Consider the following 10,478-nt stretch of genomic DNA (forward strand, 5'->3'; position numbering starts at 1 on the left):
TTTTATTTGCATGTTTCTAAGGACTATGTTTATTTTTTCAAGTTTAATATTACCAAGATTTTGCAATTCTTAATTGGTTTAACTTGCAAGTAGATAACTTTCTATTCAACTTAATAATTATAAATTTAAAATTATTAATTTTTCATTGTATTTCTAAGGTAAACTTATAATCATTAACTTATAATTGTATTTATAGTGATCTTTTATTATTTTGTGTGATCGTTTTATTTACAGGTTTTTGTGTTTGTTTTATTTATATTAAAATTGGGGATAATAAACAAGAACATACATAGAAATGATTTTTGGTCCCAACCTTAAGTAAAACGAAAATGTACAAAAGTAAAACGAGAGTTATCTTCGGTTAGGGAAGAACTAAAAGAAAATGAAAAAAAACTCTGCCTGCGCATTGTACGAAACTCGAAAGGCTAACACAGAAAGGAAATTACTTTAAAAAAAACTAGAGATAATTGTAAAATGTGTTAAGATAATAAAATAACGTTTAACGAAGGTAAAAATGGGCTAAATTGTACAAAAACAAATACATGTGTTGCTTTGTGGCGGAAACCATACAGCTATCTAAAAAAAGTGTCTTATCCCATCGTCAGCTAATTCAAATGTTCTGTCAAACAAACTCCAAACTCCTACGAAAACACCGTCCGTGGTGAAGTTAGTTTCCTCTATTGGGCAGCAACAACAGGAAGCAAAGTCTGCTACGCCATCAAGTAGTACCACCTAGGCAGCAGCCATCACAGAAACAACAAATGCCTCAACAACAACAACAACAATCAAGTCACCAGCAGCAGTCTTTCCCCCAATAACTGCGACGCAGCTCGCAGCAATTAATCAACGACCAGGAATGGCAGCGTCAAGAGCAAATGTTGATGCAATCTAACCAAAATCTGTCGGTTATCGTCACTCAGATTGACAAGCTGTTCCAAATGATGGTGTCTATTATGGGACTTGTCTCAAAACTGTTACCACAAAATTCTCCTGGAACTGCTCAAGCATTCGCTGAGTTTCTCCCAGTCAATTTAGCACAGCCATGAGTCAAATCGGCCTCAACATTGGTATGTGGAACGCCGACGGACTTGCCAACAAAGCCCTTGAGCGGAAGCTCATAATATTGACATTATGTTGGTTAGTGACACACAAGGTCGTACTACAAATTACACAAGTTCGATAACCATCAAGCAACTCATCCTGCTGATCGGGAATGCGGTGGCTCTGCAATTTTAGCAAAATCCTGTCTTCAATATTACCAGTTTCATAGTATACAAAGTCGAAGTCCAATGTGTCACCGTCCATGTCAAAACAGACCTTGGTGAAGCAGCTAATGCGTCTATCTATTGTCGTCTGCTGATGACTTCGAAAAACTTTTCGACGATCTGGGAACAAATTTCATAATCGCAGGGGACTGGAATGCTCACCACTGTCTCTTGGGGTCTCGTAACTCAACCAATCGCGGAAGACCACTAGCAGTCTTTTTATAAAGATAAAATGCCCAGGTCCTTGCAACCGGAGGGTCTACACATTATCCATACATTCAAGGAACACCAAAAGCCATTCACTTAGTTAAGCTAAGCTCTGATCACATCCCATTGATAGTGAAATTAAGAGCCGCTGCGCAAAAAACTTCCCGTAGACCTCGCAAGCAGTCAAACGGCTTGTTAAACTCAATATGGTGTAAAGGTTTCCTGACGCCATCAACGACGCCGTTGAGCTATTTGTCCGGAACATCCATATCGTTGCTGAGTCCTCAACCTGTGGAGAAGTCTCAAGCCCCTCCAATCCACCTCAGACTCTCTTAAAACCTAAGGTTATGGACCTTGTAAGGTTGAAACGATCCCTACGTCGCAGATATATGAGATCTCAAGTTCCAGTCGACAAAAGCGCATATCCTTTGGAAATCTACACGGAATATGAAACGACAGCCTCTCCGAAAGAGAATAAAATAATATTTCTTAGCAGAATCATGGGAGTAAGAAGCGAGCTGGATGCTATCCGACCAACAGTTTGGTTTTAGGCATAATCATGGGACCCCAGAGCAAGCACACCGAGTTGTACAGCATATTTAATATGCTTTTGAAAATAATCAATACAGCTCTGTTATTTTCCTCGACGTTAAGGAAGCTTTCGACCGCGTGTGGCGTGATGGCTTATTTCATAAGTTGAAGTCCCTTATTCCGACTGGCCAATTTGTTCTATTAAAATCATACCTGCTTGACCGAAGTTTTATGGTCGAGGTGAGAAGGGAAAGGTAAAGCATCAGAATCGTTCGAGCTGGCGTTCCTCAGGGAAGCGTTCTGGGTCCCGTTTTGTGTACCCTGTTTACTTCAGATCTGCCGTGTCTTAATAAGCCGAGCACGCTTCTGGCTACATGCGCTAACGAAACTGCCTTACTTGCGAACTTCTCTTGCCGAATCGAAGCGTCAAGGATCACCCAGGAATTTCTTTACTCCTACGGCAAGTGTACAAACAGATGGAATATATCTATTAATGGAAGAAAGTCGCCACTCTGCAATTTCAATTTAAGAGGAAAGATCCTTCCTAGGGTTGAGCTTCCTTGGCCCACCTAAGGACTAGAAGTCCTTAGTCATGTCTCTCGAGTCCTAAATCAGTAAATTTGATTTGTTCCATTATTATAAAAATTGTTAATCTCCTTTCTGTTATGTATCCACATGGATAACATAACTGTTTCTCTTTGTATTCATCGTTTCATAGCCAATAAGTAGGTTGATCGCCGTAAAATAAGAATATATATGATATACTAAAAAAAAGGCGCAATAGTTGCAGGTCTTGGCAAAAAGGACATAAGCTAGTGGCTGGTCATTTCCTTAAAAAGCATAGCAATGCATAGCAATATTTCTTTTCACGATGAGATAATTTGCTGAGATCCGAGCCTTTGGAAGGCTCATTGGTCCTGCACCAACAGCCATTTCCTTATAACGGCGCGAGAGTAGTGCAAGTGCCAAACCCGAAACGCCAAGTACGGAAATCACCTAAACTCGCAAAAAATACACGTTCCCGTGGGAGCGTTGTACGTACAGAGCTTCCCGATTTATAGAAAACTAAACTAATTATACAAATTTTAAGTTACTGTTCCATTTTAATTTACTATTGTGAATGTTTACCTATAACGAAATATAAAGGTCTATGCATTATTTTGACAATGATTATCCGATCGTTCCTATTTCCTATTTTATTCGAATTCTGATTTATACTTTATGGGGTCGGAAACGTCTCCTTCACTGCGTTGCAAACTTTTGACTGAAATCATCATACCCTACGCAGGGGTATACAAATAAGGAAGCTTTAAATATTTTCCCATTAACAACCCGATCGTTTATATGGCAGCTATATGATATAGTCGTCCAATTTTCTAAAAATTGTATTAGTAATTCTGAAACTAAAGAATTTGTATATACCGGAGAAGAAAAGATAACTATCAACGAAAATAACGAAGCTATAATTATTTTCCTATTAATATTCCCATTTTTCCTTTGGCTGCTATATGATTTCCGATTTCCTAAAAATTTTATTTGTAATTCTAAAATATTAAACAAATGCTATTTACCGGAAAAGAAGTGAGCTTATTTTCCTATTACTTACCATCAATTACCAGATCATTTCTATAGCAGTTATGTGAATTAAACGTCCGATTTTTAAAAAAATGTAATTAAAAATTCTGAAATATTTAAATAATAATAACCCTAAGAGAAGAAAATAATATGTCAAAAACACCGAAGTTATAATTTTTCAAACAAAAAATTCCAATATTTTTCCGATTATTCCTATGGGAGCCATAGGATACTCGTATGGTTGACGGATATTTCTAAAATTTTATTCGAAATTCTGCATTATTAAAAATAAGTGAAGAATGAATGTAAAAAAAAAAACCAGTTACATTTTTCAAAAATAGTATTAACATTTCTATGGGAGCTATACGATATAGTTGTCCGATCCGGCTCGTTCCGACTTATATACTACCTGCAATTTGTGGGAGTTTCATCCCGCTAACTTCACAACTGAGAACTTGGTCTTTGAAACGGAAACCCCCTCTGTCTGAATAGGGTTTTAAATACCAATTTGCTCACTTATCTATTGGTCAAAGCATTAAATTATCGGGGTAGAAGTCCATAACGGCTTTGTCAATTTTCTCATTGGAGGTAACATGTGTCTGTCTTGCCCAAACTTATATAAAATCGTATAGTCTGAGAAAAAATTTCTCTACTGAATTAGCCGAACTACCAAATAATGAAACCGTAATAGAAATAGACATTGTCAAGATTATAAATTATTTTGTTGGATGAAGGTTTCGGGAAGGTATGTTGAATTTTTTTGGATCATTTATTGAAATCAATTGTACATTACTGCTTTATAAAATACAATTTTTGATCTCTATTATATTTCTGTTTTCCCGTTTTCTTTTATTTTGGGATTCTTGGATTTGGAACCTTCACTTTTGTTTTTATACACAATTTAAAAAAGATATTACGAAGTGTTTTTATTTGTTTTTGCCTTAATTTTTATTTGCATGTTTCTAAGGACTATGTTTATTTTTTCAAGTTTAATATTACCAAGATTTTGCAATTCTTAATTGGTTTAACTTGCAAGTAGATAACTTTCTATTCAACTTAATAATTATAAATTTAAAATTATTAATATTTCATTGTATTTCTAAGGTAAACTTATATTTATAGTGATCTTTTATTATTTTGTGTGATCGTTTTATTTACAGGTTTTTGTGTTTGTTTTATTTATATTAAAATTGGGGATAATAAACAAGAACATACATAGAAATGATTTTTGGTCCCAACCTTAAGTAAAACGAAAATGTACAAAAGTAAAACGAGAGTTATCTTCGGTTAGGAAAGAACTAAAAGAAAATGAAAAAAAACTCTGCCTGCGCATTGTACGAAACTCGAAAGGCTAACACAGAAAGGAAATTACTTTTAAAAAAACTAGAGATAATTGTAAAATATGTTAAGATAATAAAATAACGTTTAACGAAGGTAAAAATGGGCTAAATTGTACAAAAACAAATACATTTGCTTTGTGGCGGAAACCATACAGCTATCTAAAAAAGTGTCTTATCCCATCGTCAGCTAATTCAAATGTTCTGTCAAACAAACTCCAAACTCCTACGAAAACACCGTCCGTGGTGAAGTTAGTTTCCCCTATTGGGCAGCAACAACAGGAAGCAAAGTCTGCTACGCCATCAAGTAGTACCACCTAGGCAGCAGCCATCACAGAAACAACAAATGCCTCAACAACAACAACAACAACAACAATCAAGTCACCAGCAGCAGTCTTCCCCCCAATAACTGCGACGCAGCTCGCAGCAATTAATCAACGACCAGGAATGGCAGCGTCAAGAGCAAATGTTGATGCAATCTAACCAAAATCTGTCGGTTATCGTCACTCAGATTGACAAGCTGTTCCAAATGATGGTGTCTATTATGGGACTTGTCTCAAAACTGTTACCACAAAATTCTCCTGGAACTGCTCAAGCATTCGCTGAGTTTCTCCCAGTCAATTTAGCACAGCCATGAGTCAAATCGGCCTCAACATTGGTATGTGGAACGCCGACGGACTTGCCAACAAAGCCCTTGAGCGGAAGCTCATAATATTGACATTATGTTGGTTAGTGACACACAAGGTCGTACTACAAATTACACAAGTTCGATAACCATCAAGCAACTCATCCTGCTGATCGGGAATGCGGTGGCTCTGCAATTTTAGCAAAATCCTGTCTTCAATATTACCAGTTTCATAGTATACAAAGTCGAAGTCCAATGTGTCACCGTCCATGTCAAAACAGACCTTGGTGAAGCAGCTAATGCGTCTATCTATTGTCGTCTGCTGATGACTTCGAAAAACTTTTCGACGATCTGGGAACAAATTTCATAATCGCAGGGGACTGGAATGCTCACCACTGTCTCTTGGGGTCTCGTAACTCAACCAATCGCGGAAGACCACTAGCAGTCTTTTTATAAAGATAAAATGCCCAGGTCCTTGCAACCGGAGGGTCTACACATTATCCATACATTCAAGGAACACCAAAAGCCATTCACTTAGTTAAGCTAAGCTCTGATCACATCCCATTGATAGTGAAATTAAGAGCCGCTGCGCAAAAAACTTCCCGTAGACCTCGCAAGCAGTCAAACGGCTTGTTAAACTCAATATGGTGTAAAGGTTTCCTGACGCCATCAACGACGCCGTTGAGCTATTTGTCCGGAACATCCATATCGTTGCTGAGTCCTCAACCTGTGGAGAAGTCTCAAGCCCCTCCAATCCACCTCAGACTCTCTTAAAACCTAAGGTTATGGACCTTGTAAGGTTGAAACGATCCCTACGTCGCAGATATATGAGATCTCAAGTTCCAGTCGACAAAAGCGCATATCCTTTGGAAATCTACACGGAATATGAAACGACAGCCTCTCCGAAAGAGAATAAAATAATATTTCTTAGCAGAATCATGGGAGTAAGAAGCGAGCTGGATGCTATCCGACCAACAGTTTGGTTTTAGGCATAATCATGGGACCCCAGAGCAAGCACACCGAGTTGTACAGCATATTTAATATGCTTTTGAAAATAATCAATACAGCTCTGTTATTTTCCTCGACGTTAAGGAAGCTTTCGACCGCGTGTGGCGTGATGGCTTATTTCATAAGTTGAAGTCCCTTATTCCGACTGGCCAATTTGTTCTATTAAAATCATACCTGCTTGACCGAAGTTTTATGGTCGAGGTGAGAAGGGAAAGGTAAAGCATCAGAATCGTTCGAGCTGGCGTTCCTCAGGGAAGCGTTCTGGGTCCCGTTTTGTGTACCCTGTTTACTTCAGATCTGCCGTGTCTTAATAAGCCGAGCACGCTTCTGGCTACATGCGCTAACGAAACTGCCTTACTTGCGAACTTCTCTTGCCGAATCGAAGCGTCAAGGATCACCCAGGAATTTCTTTACTCCTACGGCAAGTGTACAAACAGATGGAATATATCTATTAATGGAAGATAGTCGCCACTCTGCAATTTCAATTTAAGAGGAAAGATCCTTCCTAGGGTTGAGCTTCCTTGGCCCACCTAAGGACTAGAAGAAGATTAAAGCGAAAGCACAGGCAAGAGGACGTCATGTCTCTCGAGTCCTAAATCAGTAAATTTGATTTGTTCCATTATTATAAAAATTGTTAATCTCCTTTCTGTTATGTATCCACATGGATAACATAACTGTTTCTCTTTGTATTCATCGTTTCATAGCCAATAAGTAGGTTGATCGCCGTAAAATAAGAATATATATGATATACTAAAAAAAAGGCGCAATAGTTGCAGGTCTTGGCAAAAAGGACATAAGCTAGTGGCTGGTCATTTCCTTAAAAAGCATAGCAATGCATAGCAATATTTCTTTTCACGATGAGATAATTTGCTGAGATCCGAGCCTTTGGAAGGCTCATTGGTCCTGCACCAACAGCCATTTCCTTATAACGGCGCGAGAGTAGTGCAAGTGCCAAACCCGAAACGCCAAGTACGGAAATCACCTAAACTCGCAAAAAATACACGTTCCCGTGGGAGCGTTGTACGTACAGAGCTTCCCGATTTATAGAAAACTAAACTAATTATACAAATTTTAAGTTACTGTTCCATTTTAATTTACTATTGTGAATGTTTACCTATAACGAAATATAAAGGTCTATGCATTATTTTGACAATGATTATCCGATCGTTCCTATTTCCTATTTTATTCGAATTCTGATTTATACTTTATGGGGTCGGAAACGTCTCCTTCACTGCGTTGCAAACTTTTGACTGAAATCATCATACCCTACGCAGGGGTATACAAATAAGGAAGCTTTAAATATTTTCCCATTAACAACCCGATCGTTTATATGGCAGCTATATGATATAGTCGTCCAATTTTCTAAAAATTGTATTAGTAATTCTGAAACTAAAGAATTTGTATATACCGGAGAAGAAAAGATAACTATCAACGAAAATAACGAAGCTATAATTATTTTCCTATTAATATTCCCATTTTTCCTTTGGCTGCTATATGATTTCCGATTTCCTAAAAATTTTATTTGTAATTCTAAAATATTAAACAAATGCTATTTACCGGAAAAGAAGTGAGCTTATTTTCCTATTACTTACCATCAATTACCAGATCATTTCTATAGCAGTTATGTGAATTAAACGTCCGATTTTTAAAAAAATGTAATTAAAAATTCTGAAATATTTAAATAATAATAACCCTAAGAGAAGAAAATAATATGTCAAAAACACCGAAGTTATAATTTTTCAAACAAAAAATTCCAATATTTTTCCGATTATTCCTATGGGAGCCATAGGATACTCGTATGGTTGACGGATATTTCTAAAATTTTATTCGAAATTCTGCATTATTAAAAATAAGTGAAGAATGAATGTAAAAAAAAAAACCAGTTACATTTTTCAAAAATAGTATTAACATTTCTATGGGAGCTATACGATATAGTTGTCCGATCCGGCTCGTTCCGACTTATATACTACCTGCAATTTGTGGGAGTTTCATCCCGCTAACTTCACAACTGAGAACTTGGTCGCTGAAACGGAAACCCCCTCTGTCTGAATAGGGTTTTAAATACCAATTTGCTCACTTATCTATTGGTCAAAGCATTAAATTATCGGGGTAGAAGTCCATAACGGCTTTGTCAATTTTCTCATTGGAGGTAACATGTGTCTGTCTTGCCCAAACTTATATAAAATCGTATAGTCTGAGAAAAAATTTCTCTACTGAATTAGCCGAACTACCAAATAATGAAACCGTAATAGAAATAGACATTGTCAAGATTATAAATTATTTTGTTGGATGAAGGTTTCGGGAAGGTATGTTGAATTTTTTTGGATCATTTATTGAAATCAATTGTACATTACTGCTTTATAAAATACAATTTTTGATCTCTATTATATTTCTGTTTTCCCGTTTTCTTTTATTTTGGGATTCTTGGATTTGGAACCTTCACTTTTGTTTTGATACACAATTTAAAAAAGATATTACGAAGTGTTTTTATTTGTTTTTGCCTTAATTTTTATTTGCATGTTTCTAAGGACTATGTTTATTTTTTCAAGTTTAATATTACCAAGATTTTGCAATTCTTAATTGGTTTAACTTGCAAGTAGATAACTTTCTATTCAACTTAATAATTATAAATTTAAAATTATTAATATTTCATTGTATTTCTAAGGTAAACTTATATTTATAGTGATCTTTTATTATTTTGTGTGATCGTTTTATTTACAGGTTTTTGTGTTTGTTTTATTTATATTAAAATTGGGGATAATAAACAAGAACATACATAGAAATGATTTTTGGTCCCAACCTTAAGTAAAACGAAAATGTACAAAAGTAAAACGAGAGTTATCTTCGGTTAGGAAAGAACTAAAAGAAAATGAAAAAAAACTCTGCCTGCGCATTGTACGAAACTCGAAAGGCTAACACAGAAAGGAAATTACTTTTAAAAAAACTAGAGATAATTGTCAAATATGTTAAGATAATAAAATAACGTTTAACGAAGGTAAAAATGGGCTAAATTGTACAAAAACAAATACATTTGCTTTGTGGCGGAAACCATACAGCTATCTAAAAAAGTGTCTTATCCCATCGTCAGCTAATTCAAATGTTCTGTCAAACAAACTCCAAACTCCTACGAAAACACCGTCCGTGGTGAAGTTAGTTTCCCCTATTGGGCAGCAACAACAGGAAGCAAAGTCTGCTACGCCATCAAGTAGTACCACCTAGGCAGCAGCCATCACAGAAACAACAAATGCCTCAACAACAACAACAACAACAACAATCAAGTCACCAGCAGCAGTCTTCCCCCCAATAACTGCGACGCAGCTCGCAGCAATTAATCAACGACCAGGAATGGCAGCGTCAAGAGCAAATGTTGATGCAATCTAACCAAAATCTGTCGGTTATCGTCACTCAGATTGACAAGCTGTTCCAAATGATGGTGTCTATTATGGGACTTGTCTCAAAACTGTTACCACAAAATTCTCCTGGAACTGCTCAAGCATTCGCTGAGTTTCTCCCAGTCAATTTAGCACAGCCATGAGTCAAATCGGCCTCAACATTGGTATGTGGAACGCCGACGGACTTGCCAACAAAGCCCTTGAGCGGAAGCTCATAATATTGACATTATGTTGGTTAGTGACACACAAGGTCGTACTACAAATTACACAAGTTCGATAACCATCAAGCAACTCATCCTGCTGATCGGGAATGCGGTGGCTCTGCAATTTTAGCAAAATCCTGTCTTCAATATTACCAGTTTCATAGTATACAAAGTCGAAGTCCAATGTGTCACCGTCCATGTCAAAACAGACCTTGGTGAAGCAGCTAATGCGTCTATCTATTGTCGTCTGCTGATGACTTCGAAAAACTTTTCGACGATCTGGGAACAAATTTCATAATCGCAGGGGACTGGAATGCTCACCACTGTCTCTTGGG

Source organism: Drosophila suzukii, unplaced genomic scaffold, assembly GCF_043229965.1.
Source record: "Drosophila suzukii unplaced genomic scaffold, CBGP_Dsuzu_IsoJpt1.0 scf_5, whole genome shotgun sequence".
Lineage (NCBI taxonomy): Eukaryota > Metazoa > Arthropoda > Insecta > Diptera > Drosophilidae > Drosophila > Drosophila suzukii.